The sequence below is a fragment of the Zalophus californianus genome, chromosome 8 (genome assembly GCF_009762305.2).
Source record: "Zalophus californianus isolate mZalCal1 chromosome 8, mZalCal1.pri.v2, whole genome shotgun sequence".
Classification (NCBI taxonomy): domain Eukaryota; kingdom Metazoa; phylum Chordata; class Mammalia; order Carnivora; family Otariidae; genus Zalophus; species Zalophus californianus.
Window position 1 is genome coordinate 79,767,927 of NC_045602.1, and position 18,677 is coordinate 79,786,603.

Genomic DNA, 18,677 nt, shown 5'->3' on the forward strand with positions numbered 1-18,677 from the left:
AGGGACCACTCACAAACTTTTTTAGCCTACATCTTCATTGGCAAAACAGACTTAATGATAGTTTTTTTTTAATGATAGTTTTTGCCTAAATGAGTCATAGAGATAATTAAGATAACATATGTAAAATACTTAGCTTGGTGTCTATCTCTAATAAACACTCAGAGTCCCTTAAAAAAATGCGTTCTCCACAGTACATGATCAAGCTTAACTTAAGAGCACTCACTGATTAAAAAGAACAACGTGGCTTTTGTAGAGTTAATATTTGGCCATCTCCTATTTTCTTGTCTGTTTTCTCATCCTGTGTTCTTCTGGGAACATGAACAACACCTGATGCAACATAATCTGAATTAGTTGAATAAAATGTCTTATCTATGTGAATATTGGCTTAAAATCAATTTAACATAAAGTTACATTTAAAAACTGAATGCAGTACTATATAGAGCCTATGAATTTTTGCTCTTTTACAACAATTAGAAGCTCAAGATATAAATTTTCTCCATAGATGAGTTTAAAACTCATATTTATTCTAGCATACTCAGGTAAAGATAAAAGACCCCATTTCTCATCTTCCCAGTATCAAAAAGCCAAAGTCACTCATTTAAAATCCTGCAGGGCATTGTAATGGAAGAATTATCCTGTTCTGACATTTATATCAGCACAAATGGCTTCAATTCTTTAATTGTAAAGTTGCTTCTAGACACTAGGGTGAGTGTTAAAAATGCCCCCCCGACAGAAAGAAAGAAAGGAGGTAACTGAAGCAATTTATATCAAATGAAAAAATGTCTCCTGGATTTCTGTATTCCTGGTTGTGACTTATTAGACTGTTTCTGTTTGGGTGGTTTTATACAAAAAAATTGTAAAGCATGGTTGCTTAAGCACATCTAAAGGTTAAACTCCAAGTAGCTCATCTGTATGTGAGAACAAGGAACTGTCAAACACTTCACCTTTTGCAGATTAAAACCCTCTGATGTGAACTCATTGTTGCTGTAATTGTTATAAGTAGAAATCTGAGCATTTTTAGAAGATACATCACTTTTTGGAGCAGTCGTTTTATGCCTCAGGTCAACTTTCTTGTTCATGACTGAGACAGAATCACTGCCTTTCATTTATGCTCACACTCTGGTTCCCCTGAATTACTACTATACAGTGTTCATCACTATTCTACAGATGGGTTTCTGAAAAGTTATAAATTGAATTTTAATCATCAGTTATATTTTCACATTGTTCCATACACGATAATTTTAGAAATGCATTATCTTCATTTCTGACTTCTCCTAATTGGCCACACAACTACAGTCCTCTGCTCCCTTCCACTTCTCTATGCCCACTTCTACCACATAATTATGTGTCTGACTCACAATAGATGCTTGATTAAGATTTGTTGAATGAAGTAATTATCTATAACACCTTAAAGATCAACCCCCTAAAGACAGTTTTTGGTAAACTCTTTTTGTTATTGTAAATCGCCATCTTTAGTGAACTTGCTTGATTGTTTTTAATTTTAATAAATGAGGTTTTTCTTAAAATGGCATATACTGTTTCTGGTTTTCAGTTTTTTTTTATTTTATTATGTTATGTTAATCACCATACATCATTAGTTTTTGATGTAGTGTTCCATGATTCATTGTTTGCGTATAACACCCAGTGCTCCATGCAGAACATGCCCTCTTTAATACCCATGACGAGGCTAACCCATCCCTCCTACCCCCCGCCCCTCTAGAACCCTCAGTTTGTTTCTCGGAATCCATAGTCTCTCATGGTTCGTCTCCCCCTCCAATTTCCCCCCCTTCATTTTTCCCTTCCTACTATCTTCTTTTTTTTTTTTTTTAACATATACTGCATTATTTGTTTCAGAGGTACAGGCCTGTGATTCAACAGTCTTACACAATTCACAGCACTCACCACAGCATATACCCTCCCCAATGTCTATCACCCAGCCACCCCATCCCTCCCACCCCCCCACCACTCCAGAAACCCTCAGTTTGTTTCCTGAGATTAAGAATTCCTCATATCAGTGAGGTCATATGATACATCAGAGAAAGACATGTATCATATGGTTTTCAGTTTTAAAGTTACTGGTGAGAATGAACATTTTATAACATATGAAAGTACATACGAGAATAAAATTATAGTCATATTGTTGTCCAGCACAACATAGGTGCTCAAATATTTGCTTAAGAGGATTGTACATGTTAGAAGTTATAGCATTAAAACACCTGACTTGAAACATGCTACAATTTAATAACATACATTTCTCCTTATCAACAATGGTCTAAGAGTATATGACCTATTTCTGAAAGAAAAAAAAAAGCATGCAAAAGCTTTTAATTTCTGGAACTGTCATAGAAAATAGAGAACCTATTAAGAACAAAAATGGCCGACAGGAGAAAAGCCTGAGGTATCTTTTACAGTTGACCCTTGAACAACAAGGGGTTCAGGGCACCAGTCCCCTGCACAGTCAAAAATCGGCATATAATGTTTGAGTCCCCCAAAACCTAATTAGTAGCCGACTATTGACCGGAAGCCTCACGAAGAACATAAACAGTCAATTAACACACGTTATCTGATAGGTTGTATGTCCTATATACAGCATTCTTATAAAAAAGTAAGCTGAAGAAAAGAAAATGTTATTCAGAAATTTTAAGAAAGACAAAATACCTTTATAGTACTATACTGTATTTATTGGAAAAAAAACCACATAGAAGTGGACCTGTGCAGTTCCAGGGTCAACCATAACAAAAGTATGAAAGATAGAGGAGGATTTCAAAGTTCCAAGTTCCAGGGTTTTATGTGAACAGTATACAAAATATGAATTGTGAAACAGACCCTAGACCACCTGGGATTGAGGTGACTCCATGACGTCATACTCTACAAATGTGAACTTGGGTTTGAAGAAACAGTCACAGTGCCCTAAAGCACACGGACACTTTATCTACCCCTGAAACACAGCTGGAGGGAGGCAATGTGGTTCAGTGAGGCCCCTGGTCTGAAGCAAGAAACCTCCAACCTTCGGCTCCAGCCTAAAGCTGGACAAATGAGGTGGCTCGGTATTAGGGTCTGCCTTTAACGGGGTTGGTGTTGGCATGGGTATTAGAAGGAACTGAAAAGAGCACCCCAAAAATACTTTGAGCAGAACTGTCGATAAATACCAAATGATGAAGTAAATAGCTGGCACTTTAAGAAACCATAATTGTGTCTTATTTTTCCTTTTTCTGCCTGTGAATCAGCTTCCTTTTTCCTGTGAAGATACTCTCCATTTCAGAGTCTCAGTGGGTATATATTCAAGGCACATACTGCACAGCAGATGTGGTTATCTGCAGGTAGTACAGTCTGTAAATCCAGCTTGTTCAACTAAACAGCATTTATCATGTATTTTTACGCCTTCTGACGTCTGTTACTAAATATAAACAAGGGAAGAGTCACTGACAACTGGAGATTTCTAATCTATGAGATAGGGCAGCTAGAAAAATCCCCTCTGTTTTAATCACAAAATGAGATATTTTGGCCTCCCTGTATTCATGTGCTCAGGCTGTCCTCTAAATGACCCCTTAGCCTTTAAGGGAATATGCGTGGGCCTTGAAGAGCAGGACCCATGGAGAGGTGAGTCCGGCTGGAGCTGGCTTGCTGGCTGGGCCACAGTGTGAGGCACCTGTCCTATTGCTAAAGTCTGGACCCCCTCTTCCCACTCCAGGAAAGAGCTAGTCTCAGACGAAGAAGGGGGGTATTAATGAACTGAAACATCTCCAAAGTAATACTGATAACTACACTTTTGTTTATTATGTGTGGGATTAACATCACAAATGCTAAGAACCCACCATTTCACAAATATTGACAATAAAGTGTGTTTAGAACACTTCATAGATTTTCTGCACCCAGAAAATCCCATCTGTAATATGCTCCGAACCAGCATTGCTGTTTCTTATTTGTACTTTATTTTTTATTGAAGCATAATTAACATACAGTGTTATATTAGTTCCAGGTGTGCAATATAATGATTCAACAATTCCATATACTGCTCAGGGCTCATCAAGACAGGTATATGGATTTTCTTTATCTTTGCCATTTTATCTGCATTTCTGTTTCCTGCCATCCCTCTTACTTTAACTAAGTCCTTTTGTTCCCTATTTCTGTTCCCATATTAACTGGTTTGGCTAGTCAATTTACAGATTTAAATATGAAGAAATTATTGTCAAACTTCACTGAAATGTCATTTTTCAATGAAGTGTAAGATAAAATCCTACATCTGAAGGCCGAATGTTGAGGACAGATTCCCCTAACCTCAGTTTCAGAGAATCTTACTTGCTGTAGTCTGTTACGGGTTGAACCGTGTCCCCCAAAACTCATATGTTGAAGTCCTAACCCTACTACCTCAGAATGTGGCCTTATTTGGAAGCATTGGGTCATTGCAGATGTATTAGTTCAAATGAGGTCATCCTGGAGTAGGGTGGGCCCTTGATCCACTATGAGGGATGTCCTTACAAAAAAGGGGAAATTGCCAAGTGGGCATGAAAGTAGAGATCACTGTGATGTTTTCTACACGCCCAGGAACACCAACTATCGCCAGCAAGCCACAAGAAGCTAGGACAGAGACAGGAAGAGATTCTCCTCCACAGTTTCCAGAAGGGAATGACTCTGCCAACATCTTGATCTAGAGTTCTAGCCTCCAGAACAGTGAGACAAGAGATTTCTGTCAACGCCTTCCCATCTGTGGTGCTTTGTTATAACAGCTCTAGCAAACTAATACACACACCACGCCTTTTCTCTGTTCACCCAAGCTGCTCAGCAAAATGTGTTATTCAGTCTAATAAAACACAACACAGAGCCACATAAATAAGACACCAACCTCTTTCTCAAATAAAGGCAAGTTCAAACATCATAGTCAGAAGTTAAAAATTAAAAAGAAAAATTGTTGCCACTTAGAATTCAAAGGTTGCCTGACAAAGCTTTCAGATGGCTACTTCATGGAAATCAGATCTTTTTTTTATTATTATTTTACATTTAAAGTGTTACATCTAAGTTTAAAATTGTAAATAAGCAGCTTACTGTGCAAAAAGCAACATTTTACTCCATCCACAATATATATCTAATAAGGAGACTAATAAAATGGGAAAATCTTAAATTATGAAAAATGAGAACATGTGGCCTCTATAACGGAGCACTGTGAACGAGTCATGACAGAAGAGCCAGTCCCATAAATATGAAGGAGACGGAGTAGAAAGTTCCAGAAGGAAGACCCCCTAACGGGCCCTCTCTGGCCATGGATCAGACACGTCCTCACTATGAGCACTGGTTTCCTCCTGTGGATCTGTCAAATGTCTCAGGTATGGCCACCCAACCCATTGCAAACTTTCCAGATCTGACTGAGCTGGTGACTCTGTGGCATTTTATTCTGTTGACCACCCCCTCCCGCCACTGAAATTTCCCGCTTCCTGGGCTTCTAGACTTTGCCACCTCCTGGCTCTCCTTCTGCCTCCATATCTGTTCCTCCTCCACCTGCAAGGGCATCTCTCACTCTCTTTCATTCTTGTCACTCTCCCTCCTGGACCCTGTGTGCCATGCCATCTCCAAGTCTGTACTCCCAGTCCCAACCTCTCACAGCTCCCAAGCAGCAATCTCTTGGAAACAGCTATGCTAATGATCCCGGCATGTGAGCAACATGCCTGGTGCCTACACATCCTTAGATCTGCACTGCGTTTTTACAGCTGATCCACCACAAGGATCAACACAACAGAAAATGATAAGGTGACTTGGAAAATGGCCTGTGAATAGTCTCTCAAAGGTTAACACATCCTGGCACCTTGTTTACAGTATTCTTTCTTTTAGCAGATGTCTTCATCTCACTTTACCTGGTGAAAAGTTAAAGCCCACTTTGCCTCTGAACTCTGAATCAGGGGGGTACAACACAGTCAACATGAGTTTAATAGCACCCAACATGAGGATCTGCGGGTCCTCCCTAAGACTGAACAACTGGGAAGAACTAAAGGGCAGAGGCCCAACAGAGGGCTAGTTAGCCTTGTTTATCCTGAGAACACAAACTCTGACTTTGGAGAATTAAGGAATATTTTGGAGACAGTCCCTGCTACTTGGAGGCAAACTAAAGCCCACCTTCGAGCACTGGTAGAGAAGAAGGTAAAGAGAGGCAGCAGGAAGCCTGGACAGGTTAAAAAAAATATTCTAATTTAAATGTTCAAAAGGACCATTATTGGATCTTAATTCCTGCCAGTAAATAGAGCATTTAATTATATGACAATGAGCTATAAATATAACCCTTCTAGAAAGGAAATACAGAATAGAGTTCTCTGCTCCAGGGAATATCCTTTGCTTTTCAAAAGAATAACCTGAGCTAACTTGCTCATGTTTCTTGGTGGGTGATCAGATAAGTTTAGAGCAGACCCATTTAGGGGAACAGCAGGTGCACAGAAGGGGGCCATGGACTAAGTTAAATGTCAATGCTCACAGGTAAAATATGGCAAATATCCCTGTCCCCTCAATCAACCTCTTCTAAAACCCTCTTAAGAAACACCATGATCAATGCCTTCCTTCATTCAGTAAACAAGTCCACAAGAAGCACAACAAAGGTCAGGGCGATAGTTACGCCCATCTAATGGGCAGGTACTCCTTCTTTATACCAGAGCTCTGAGAACTGAAGGAAAACAATACACAGTCAGAGCAACAAATGATGGCCAAGGCTGTTTGCTTCTCTCAGAATACCCAGTTCAAGATTCTTCACTGAAAACACCCTTCCACAGAGCACAGGACAGAGCTTGAAGAATAAGCATGTATGTTTCCTAGAAATTGTCAGACCAGAACAATCCTACTTCCAAACATAGCAACAACAGTGGCAAAAAACTGTTGAGGGTGGCTGGGGGGATGGGTGAAATAGATAAAGGGGATTACCAGGACACTATCTTGATGAGAACTGAGAAATGTATACAATTGTTGAATCACTATATTGTACACCTGAAACCAATATAACATTGTATATTAATTATACTTCAAAAACAGAAAATAAATAAAAAACAAGCCACAAAATAAAATAAGGACCTTTTTGTTTGTGGTTTCAATGATTACACTTACTTCTATAATGAAAAAAAAAAACCTGTTAATTAGGGAAATAACTAAGGAAATTTCACTATAATTAGGGAAAATCTAAAACCATGGTATTTTATGAATGTTTTCAGCTTTCACTTTTCCCTAGAGGTTCTGGCCAAATTCCCAGCATACATTTATCTGATGATGTTTCAAACGATGGCAAAAACAGACTATCATATTCCAGTTGTTGCTGCTGCTAGTGTCTCTGGGCCTCCCTCCTCTGTAAGCTGTTTTATGCCTTGGGGGGCGGAGCAAGATGGCGGAGGAGTAGGAGACCTGGATTTCGTCTGGTCTCAGGAATTCAGCTGAATAGGGATCAAACCATTCTGAACACCTACGAACTCAACAGGAGATCGAAGAGAAGAGTAGCAACAACTCTCTGAACAGAGAAGCGACCACTTACTGGAAGGTAGGACGTGCGGAGAAGTGAATCCAAGGCGATATTCCGGAGGATATATGGCGGGGGGGGGGGGGGCCTCCACCGGCCGCTTCTGGCAAGTGATAGAGCGGGGAACACAAAATCGGACCTTTTAGAAGTTAGCTCCGCTGACGGACGTCACCAGTGGCTAAGCGGGGGGTGGAATCCTCCCGGGACAGTGTGGTCTCAGGACCCTTGGGGTCACAGAAAGACCGGGGGTGCCTGAGTGCGGCAGAGCTCCCAGGTATCGGAGCGGGGAAGCCGGCTGCAGAGACGGAGCCGAGGCGCAGGCTCTCAGCTCGGGTTGCCATAGACTGTGATCCGCGGCCCAGTCGGGCCACTGCTCCTCCAGTAGGGACCCAACAAGCGGCAGAGCTGGGGAGACTCCCCTTTCTCCCCAGGGCAGGAGCGGCGCGGGAGGGCACCGCAGGGATCTGCTGGGTTTGGAGACTCCACACGGGGTCGGGTGCCAGAGATAGAAACGCTCAGTCACAGGCCGGGTGAGCACGGAGTGCGGCCGGAGACCAGGGAGACGGGAGTGACTGCTTTTCTCTGGGGGCGCACTGAGGAGCGGGGCCCCGAGTTCTCGGCTCCTCCTGGTGGAGATTGGAAGGCCACCATTTTCGCCCTGGTCCTCCAAAGCTGTACCGAGAGCTTGCAGGGAACAAAAGCTCCTGAGAGCAAACCTGGGCAGCTTGCTTAGCCCGGACGACAAGGGCGGGGCAATTCAGCCTCCGGCAAAGACATTTGGAAACCACGGCAACAGGCCCTTCCCCCAGAAGATCAGCACGAACAGCCAGCCAAGACCAAGTTTACCGATCAAGGAGAACGGGAGAACTCCAGCGCTAGGGGAATACTGCACATAGAATTCATGGCTCTTTTTTGCCATGATTCATTAGTTCATCAAAGTTAATTTTTTTAACTTTTTTTTTATTTTTATTTTTCCCTTTTTCAACCATCTTATCAATCCCTTTTTAAAAAAAACATTTTTTATTTTTCATTTTTAGTCATATTTTATCCCTTCATAGTAGTTACCCTTATTTTTGGCATATATATATAAGTTGTTCTCTCTTTAAAATTCTGAGATACAGTTTCTTCTAACAGATCAAAATATACCCTAAATCACTAGTGTATGGCTTTCTTCTAGTCTCCTGCCTGATCACATTCTTTTTTTTTTTAAATCATCTTTCTTTTTTCAAACAACTTATCAATTCCTTTTATAAAATCTTTTATAATTTTCATCTTTACAGTCATCTTCCATCCCTTCATTGTATCAACCCTTATTTTGTACATATATGTCTTTCTTCCTTTAAAATTTTAGGAGGCACTTTTTTCTAACAGACCAAAATACGCCCCAAATCTAGTGTGTGGCACTGATCTATGCACTAGCCTGATCATATTTGATCATATTCTGCTTTTTTGTATTGTTCTGTTTTTTTTATCTTTTTTTCTCTTTTTTTTTCTCTTTTTTCTTTCTTTCCCTTTCTTTACCCCTGGTTTCAGGTCTTTTCTGATTTGTATACAGTGTATTTGCTGGGGACGTTGTTAACCTGTTAACATTTTGTTCTCTCATTCATCTATTCTCCTCTGGACAAAATGACAAGATGAAAAAAATCACCTCAGCAAAAAGAACAAGAGGTAGTACCGTCAGCCAGGGACCTACTCAATACGGACATTAGTACGATGTCGGACCTAGAGTTCAGAATCATGACTTTAAAGATACTAGCTGGGCTTGAAAAAAGCGTGGAAGTTATTAGAGAAACCCTTTCTGGAGAAATAAAAGAACTAAAATCTAACCAAGTCGAAATCAAAAAGGCTATTGATGAGATGCAATCAAAAATGGGGGCACTAACTGCTAGGATAAATGAGGCAGAAGAGAGAATCAGTGATATAGAAGACCAAATGATGGAAAATAAAGAGGCTGAGAAAAAGAGGGAGAAACAACTACAGGATCACGAGGGCAGAATTCGAGAGATAAGCGATACGATAAGACAAAACAACATTAGAATAATTGGGATCCCAGAAGAAGAAGAAAGAGAGAGGGGGGCAGAAGGTATATTGGAGCAAATAATAGCAGAGAACTTCCCTAATGTGAGGAAGGAAACAGGCATCGAAATCCAGGAGGCACAGAGAACCCCTCTCAAAATCAATAATAATAGGTCAACACCCTGACACCTAATAGTAAAACTTACGAGTCTCAGAGACAAAGAGAAAATCCTGAAAGCAGCTCGGGAGAAGAGATATGTAACCTACAATGGTAGAAATATTAGATTGGCAACAGACCTATCCACAGAGACCTGGCAGGCCAGAAAGGACTGGCAAGATATCTTCAGAGCACTAAACGAGAAAAATATGCGGCCAAGAATACTATATCCAGCTAGGCTGTCACTGAAAATAGGAGAGAGAAAATCTTCCAGAACAAACAAAAACTAAAGGAATTTGCAAACACGAAACCAGCCCTCCAAGAAATATTGAAAGGGGTCCTCTAGGCAAAGAGAGAGCCTAAAAGCAGCATAGATCAGAAAGGAACACAGACAATATACAGTAACAGTCACCTTACAGGCAATACAATGGCACTAAATTCATACCTTTCAATAGTTACCCTGAATGTAAATGGGCTCAATGCCCCAATCAAAAGACACAGGCTATCAGACTGGATTAAAAAACAAGACCCATCAATATGCTGTCTGCAAGAGACTCATTTTAGACCCAAAGACACCCCCAGATTGAAAGTGAGGGGGTGGAAAACCATTTACCATGCTAATGGACACCAAAAGAAAGCTGGGGTGGCAATCCTTATATCAGACAAATTAGATTTTAAAACAAAGACTGTAATAAGAGATGAGGAAGGACACTATATCCTACTTAAAGGGTCTATCCAACAAGAAGATCTAACAATTGTAAATATCTATGCCCCGAACATGGGAGCAGCCAATTGTATAAGGCAATTAATAACAAAAGTGAAGAAACACATTGACAATAATACAATAATAGTGGGGGACTTAAACGCCCCCCTGACTGAAATGGACAGATCATCTAAGCAAAAGATCAACAAGGAAATAAAGACTTTAAATGACACACTGGACCAAATGGACTTCACAGACATATTCAGAACATTCCATCCCAAAGCAACGGAATACACATTCTTCTCTAGTGCCCATGGAACATTCTCCAGAATTGATCACATCCTAGGTCACAAATCAGGTCTCAACCGGTACCAAAAGATTGGGATCATTCCCTGCACGTTTTCAGACCACAATGCTTTGAAACTAGAACCCAATCACAAGAGGAAAGTCAGAAAGAACTCAAATACATGGAGGCTAAAGAGTATCCTACTAAAGAATGAATGGGTCAACCAAGAAATTAAAGAAGAATTAAAAAAAATTCGTGGAAACCAATAAAAATGAAAACACAGCTGTTCAAAATCTTTGGGATACAGCAAAGGCAGTCCTGAGAGGAAAGTATATAGCAATACAAGCCTTTCTCAAGAAACAAGAAAGGTCTCAAATACACAACCTAACCCTACACCTAAAGGAGCTGGAGAAAGAACAGCAAATAAAGCCTAAACCCAGCAGGAGAAGAGAAATAATAAAGATCAGAGCAGAAGTCAATGAAATGGAAACCAAAAGAACAGTAGAACAGATCAACGAAACTAGGAGCTGGTTCTTTGAAAGAATTAACAAGATTGATAAACCCCTGGTCAGACTTATCAAAAAGAAAAGAGAAATGACCCAAATCAACAAAATCATGAATGAAAGAGGAGAGATCACAACCAACACCAAAGAAATACAAACAATTATAAGAACATATTATGAGCAACTCTATGCCAGCAAATTAGATAACATGGAAGAAATGGGTGCATTCCTAGAGATGTATCAACTACCAAAATTGAACCAGGAAGAAATAAAAAACCTGAACAGACCTATAGCCACTAAGGAAATTTAAGCAGTCATCAAAAATCTCCCAAGAAACAAAAGCCCAGGGCCAGATGGCTTCCCAGGGGAATTCTATCAGACATTTAAAGAAAAATTAATACCTATTCTCCTGAAACTGTTCCAAAAAATAGAAATGGAAGGAAAACTTCCAAACTCATTTTATGAGGCCAGCATTACCTTGATCCCAAAGCCAGACAAAGACCCCATCAAAAAGAATTACAGACCAATATCCTTGATGAACATGGATGCAAAAATTCTCACCAAAATACTAGCCAATAGGATCCAACAGTACATTAAAAGGATTATTCACCACGACCAAGTGGGATTTATCCCTGGGCTGCAAGGCTGGTTCAACATCCGCAAATCAATCAACGTGATACAATACATTAACAAAAGAAAGAACAAGAATCATATGATCCTCTCAATAGATGCAGAAAAAGCATTTGACAAAGTACAGCATCCTTTCTTGATCAAAACTCTTCAGAGTATAGGGATAGAGGGTACATACCTCAATATCATAAAAGCCATCTATGAAAAACCTACAGCAAATATCATTCTCAATGGGGAAAAGCTGAGAGCTTTTCGCCTAAGGTCAGGAACACGGCAGGGATGTCCACTATCACCACTGCTATTCAACATAGTATTAGAAGTCCTAGCCACAGTAATCAGACAACAAAAAGAAATCAAAGGCATCCAAATCGGCAAAGAGGAAGTCAAACTCTCACTCTTTGCAGATGATATGATACTGTATGTGGAAAACCCAAAAGACTCCACCCCAAAACTGCTAGAATTCATATAGGAATTCAGTAAAGTGGCAGGATATAAAATCAATGCACAGAAATCAGTGGCATTCCTATACACCAACAAGACAGAAGAGAGACAAATCAAGGAGTCGATCCCATTTACAACTGCACCCAAAACCATAAGATACCTAGGAATAAATTTAACCAAAGAGGCAAAGGATATGTACTCAGAAAACTATAAAATACTCAGGAAAGAAACTGAAGAAGACACAAAGAAATGGAAAAACGTTCCATGCTCATGGATTGGGAGAACCAACATTGTGAAGATGTCAATGCTACCTAGGGCAATCTACACATTCAATGCAATCCCCATCAAAATATCATCCACTTTTTTCAAAGAAATGGAACAAATAATCCTAGAATTTGTATGGAACCAGAAGAGACCCCGAATAGCCAGAGGAATATTGAAAAAGAAAAGCAAAGCTGGCGGCATCACAATTCCGGACTTCCAGCTCTATTACAAACCTGTCATCATCAAGACAGTATGGTACTGGCACAAAAACAGACACACAGATCAATGGAACAGAATCGAGAGCCCAGAAATGGACCCTCAACTCTATGGTCAACTTATCTTTGTTAAAGCAGGAAAGAATGTCCAATGGAAAGAAGTCTCTTCAACAAATGGTGTTGGGAAAATTGGACAGCCACATGCAGAAGAATGAAACTGGACCATTTCCTTACACCACACACAAAAATAGACTCCAAATGGTTGAAAGACCTAAACGTGAGACAGGAGTCCATCAAAATCCTAAAGGAGAACACAGGTAGCCACCTCTTCGACCTCAGCTGCAGCCACTTCTTCCTAGAAACATCGCCAAAGGCAAGGGAAGCAAGGGCAAAAATGAACTATTGGGACTTCATCAAGATAAAAAGCTTTTGCACAGCAAAAGAAACAGTCCACAAAACCAAAAGACAACCGACAGAATGGGAGAAAATATTTGCAAATGACATATCAGATAAAGGGCTAGTATCCAAAATCTATAAAGAACTTATCAAACTCAACACCCAAAGAACAAATGATCCAATCAAGAAATGGGCAGAAGACATGAACAGACATTTTTCCAAAGAAGACATCCAAATGGCCAACAGACACATGAAAAAGTGCTCAACATCGCTCGGCATCAGGGAAATCCAAATCAAAACCTCAATGAGATACCACCTCACACCAGTCAGAATGGCTAAAATTAACAAGTCAGGAAACGACAGATGTTGGCGGGGATGTGGAGAAAGGGGAACCCTCCTATACTGTTGGTGGGAATGCAAGCTGGTGCAACCCCTCTGGAAAACAGTATGGAGGTTCCTCAAACAGTTGAAAATAGAGCTACCGTACGATCCAGCAATTGCACTACTGGGTATTTACCTCAAAGATACAAATGTAGGGATCCAAAGGGGGTCGTGCACCCCAATGTTTATAGCAGCAATGTCCACAATAGCCAAACTGTGGAAAGAGCCAAGATGTCCATCGACAGATGAATGGATAAAGAAGATGTGGTATATATACACAATGGAATATTATGCAACCATCAAAAGGAATGTCGTTGCCATTTGCAATGACATGGATGGAACTGGAGGGTGTTATGCTGAGTGAAGTAAGTCAATCAGAGAAAGACATGTATCATATGACCTCACTGATATGAGGAATTCTTAATCTCAGGAAACAAACTGAGTGTTGCTGGAGTGGTGGGGGGTGGGAGGGATGGGGTGGCTGGGTGATAGACATTGGGTAGGGTATGTGCTATGGTGAGCTCTGTGAATTGTGCAAGACTGTTGAATCACAGATCTGTACTTCTGAAACAAATAATGCAACATATGTTAAGAAAAAAGAAAAAGAAGAAGATAGCAGGAGGGGAAGAATGAAGGGGAGTAAGTCAGAGGGGTCGACGAACCATGAGAGACGATGGACACTGAAAAACAAACTGAGGGTTCTAGAGGGGAGGAGGGTGGGGGGATGGGTTAGCCTGGTGATGGGTATTAAAGAGGGCACATTCTGCATGGAGCACTGGGTGTTATGCACAAACAATGAATCATGGAACACTACATCAAAAACTAATGATGTAATATATGGTGATTAACATAACAATAAAAAATGTTTTATGCCTTGAAGGCGTGCTGTCAGAACCCCTTGAGCCTCAGGTGATTGAGCCCATACCAGCTGGCTAACTGGACACACCCACACCCCACACCGGAACACAGCCCAGACGCCTCTTCAATACACCAGTCAGTGCTTCCCCACCTCTTACCAGGGAGTGTGTGGAGGCAGGTTAGCATGCTTCTATGGAAACACATCAGAAAGTCAAAAGGGACTGGAGAAATATAAAATTCCTCAGGAACCAAATGAGTTTCTTCTGATGACATGATTGTCGCTGTCAAATCAGAGTATGGATGCAAAGTGCCTGGAGTTTATGGGGGGAAAGATGTGGCGTCATCTGCTCTCCACACTCTACAGTCAATTATGTCTGTAACTACACACTGAGAGAACTCCTTATCTCATGCAGTGACAATTAAAATGTCACCCCGGAGAGACTAAGAACACAGATTCATCGTGACTTCTACTTAGAGAACTATAAACACTGCTGGTGTCACATTTGGACTCTATGCAGGGGCTTCTTTCCCACTGAGGATTCAACACCTTCCCAGGAAAAAAGCCTTCCACCAGAAAGTAAATCCACGTTACCTCAACCTCGAATGCAAGGTGCCCACTGCAGCTGAACTCTCAGAGAACCTAAAACCGAATATCTCACCAAATTTCCTAAGAGACAGTCACAAAATACCTGTGGTTCTGACCCTAGGAACCTGTTTGCCTTTTTCTATGTACAACTGAATCAGAGCATATCGTACACTCTCCTTCTGAAGGCCTTGATGTTGACTCCATTTGAGTTGATAAAACTGCCTCCCAGCTGTGTAGTTCTTTTCCCATTTTCTCCCCTTTTTCCTTTCAATAAACTTCCTGCTGAGGCAAAAGAGGCTGGAGCAGTGTAGCTGAAGGTCCCTCGTGAATGCTAAAAATGATTTAATCTGCTAGCAGTATTTCTTTCAAAAGAGAGAAGCATGGTCTCCTGGGCCAGTGCAATGCTATCGACATTATGTATGTGTGGTAGGTAGAAAAATGGCACCCCAAAGATATCCACCTCCTAATCCCCAAAACCTGCAAATATGTTCCCTTACACAGCCAAAGGGGCTTTACAGATGTGATTAAGTTAAGGATATTGAGCTGAGGAGATTATCCTGGATTATCCCAGAGGGCCAAATCTAATCACAAAGGTCCTCAGAAGAGGGAGGCAGGAGAGTCCAAGAAGCAGAGGTCAGTGTGAGGTGACTGCTGGCTTTGAAGATGCAGGAAGGGACCACAAGTCAAGGAATGTGGATAGCCTCCAAAAGTTGGAAAAATCAAGGAAACAGATTCTCCCCTAGATCCTCCAGAAAGACAACTTGATTTTAGCCCAGTGAAACCTGTTTCAGTCTTCTGACCTTCAGAATTGTAAGATAATAAATATGTGTTGCTTTAGGCCAGTAAATTTGTGGTAATCTATTCCAGCAGCAATAGATAATACGGGATGTTACTTCCTCCCTCCTGACTAATCCAATCTAGGAGTTCTGGGGAAGCAGGTGGGGGAAACACCTAGCTAATCCCCAGACTCTTTCTCTACTACTCCAACTCTCGATTATCTGTTTTGTCAACAGAAACTAACCAGGTACAGTTTCCCTTATTTGGAGAACTGCAGAATTCTTAAGGCCATTTGATAAGCCAAACCTGTAATTTTATCCAAGAGGAAAATAAGAACTCAAAGAGGTTCAAGGAACTCCCATGGACACTGCTGACTTCTCACTTTCTGATCCAGTTCTCTTAGTTTCCTATATCCTGCCCATATTGTGAACAATTCCATCCCTCAGAAATATACTCTTCCCCCCCACTCTAATTCCCTTGGCAAATTTTTCTCTGACATAAATATTTCAATCACTAAAATGTACATATTTTGCATATTCTAGCTAGGAAGCAATACAGACTGGCCAGCAAATCCACGACAAACCCAACGAACAGAAAGAAGGTCAGCTCGTGCACCGAGGAGGACTGCTAGGTTGCCAGAGACTGACATCTCAAAGCCAGGTGAACTCAGCTTCTGCTGAAATGTAGAAGATAGTGTAAATCAATGTGCAGGTTTGTCAAGTTGTAGGTTCTACAAACGCCACCTGAAATACTGAAGAGAGTTTTTACCACTTTAAACTCACAGCTTTTTACAAGGCTTGTTTGTATTATTTTGAATCAGAATCATATCTTTAGAGCTGGCAGAGACTTAAAGACCGTTAGTTCGATCTTTCATTTAGTCGAAGAATTCTCTCTACAAGAGCACGTACACATGCCTCAGTCTTGACCCAGAAGCACAATCCAAACAATGTCTCGGAGGGCTCTGCTCCCAGCTGCATTATCAAGTCTTGCCGTCAAGCGGGCGTGTAAGTGGCGACACAGACGACAGGCTCACTTGGCCACACACTGAACTGAATCACACGGACTCCTAAACATCTCCCGAGTAAAGAATAAAAAATTGAGAATCATATGATGTCAAGTGGAATTAAGTATTGTGTATAGGAGAGTATACTTAACCTAAAAAAAACAAAAGGCCCACTAGAAACAAGCAAACTAGCAGATTTCAAGTTTCTCAGCTAACTTGTAAACTCCTCAGGACAGCCACTGTCTGGACACACTGCTCCTTCTTGCCTGTCACCCTTACTTTACGATGGGCAAACAATCAGTGTGTGGTGAATTCAACTGGGACTGACCCGTCCCTGCTTTGCTCTCAGAAAGGAGCAGATCCCCACAATGTGAACTGTACTTTCTTCTGGCCCTTCAATAGAAACTGAACTTCCCCAGCTTCATAAACACTTGCACAAGCGATCTAAACTCTTGGTGGTGGTCCAGGTTCTTGTACCAGCTTTTGTTCCTTGATTTGAAGCTTATTTTCATCTGGGCCCAAGGTTCTGACCGATGCATCTATTACTTCTGAGCACTGGGGGAATGAGGTGCTAGCAGACTCACTGTAAGAGTAAGGAGTCAGTCTCCCTTGAGTCTGGTGCTCCTGAGCTCCTGGCCATCTGTTCTGTAGACAGAACATCTTGGTCTTAGTTTTCCCTGCACTAACCACACACTCCACTGTTACTCTTGTCATTATCACTATACTGTGCTAGTCCTATAGCACTCAGACACAACAAACTGACCAAGAACCACAATATACAAAAAAAGGTTATAAGAGATGCAATATCCTTTAAAACGAGACAGAGCACCTACTTTGCTTTAAATTCAGCATGGCATAGTACATTGACGTTATGTCCAGTGTCCAGTTGGCTTAAACCCAACTGTGCCTTGGTTTCCTCACCTGTTCTCCCTGCTGTGGTAGGTTACTGTGATGACCAGGGAGAATGTAGATAGGATGCTATTATTAGTAGCTCTTAACCATTATTGTTATTTGCACAGTATTACACGGATGTTTATTGTAATTTTCCTTAGCTCCGACAAAGAATAAATTACTTCTAATTAAAACATTAATAAAATTCATCTGGAAGGGTTTCTTTTCCTTTACATTTTTATTCAAGGCCTTGACTAAAGCTTTAAAAAAAAAGCCTTATGCAGATTTCTCAATAAATTATTGTCCTAAAGCCTGGAGACTAGAGGCAAAAGTAAAGCCTACCATCTTGGCTACATAAAGAAAGAAAGGAAGAGAGGAAAGAAAGGGAGAAGAGAGAGAGGAAGGAAGGTGCAAAAAAATAAACAAAAGTAAAACTGATTTTTAAAAAAAGCATAGGCATGCACCAAGCTCTAACCAGTTTGCCTCAGATGTTCTCTCTGAAGGAAATAATTTGTATTGTTCGGGCTAAATGACCAGTTCACACATAAAGATTAAGAATCAGTGCATCTTGGAGGCTTTTCAGGCAAATGTCTACTTCAGATCAGGAGGGCATTGTCCTCTTCTGGGGACGAAGGGAAGACAAGCCCTCTGCCTGTTAGAACAAAGATGTAACCCTGCCTCCACCATTCACTGGCCACGACACTTAAATATGTATTTAATCCCTCAGAGTCCTGTTGGCCCCATTTGTCCAGTGGGACAGAGTGGCTCCATACTGAGCTATGATAAAAATTCAGGTTAACCTGCATCCTATCAGCTGGGTCACTCACCTCTGCCTTTAGGAAAACACATAAATGCTGTTCCCTGCCCCAGGGTGCGGCCAAAGGACCTTAAATTGAAATCTATACTTCTCCAAAAGGGAATAGCTCTAAAGAAACCTAGGGTGATGATTAAGACAAGGCTGAGAACCTTTTGGCCTTTTCTGGGTGAGGAGCAGATGGAGGGGTATCCAGAAGGTAGTCGTGAGGACTGAGCAGAGAGTTAAAAGTCAATAATAGCAGACACCTGTAGAAACCAGCAACGCAGCCTGAAC

The 18,677-nt window shown here is 41.1% G+C and overlaps 1 protein-coding gene across 2 annotated transcripts in view; it reads right to left on the reverse strand.

Annotated features, from left to right (window-relative positions):
* The window catches only part of AFF3 (AF4/FMR2 family member 3), a 561,794-nt gene that overhangs the window by 481,520 nt on the left and 61,597 nt on the right, over nucleotides 1-18,677 (reverse strand). The window lies entirely within an intron of this gene.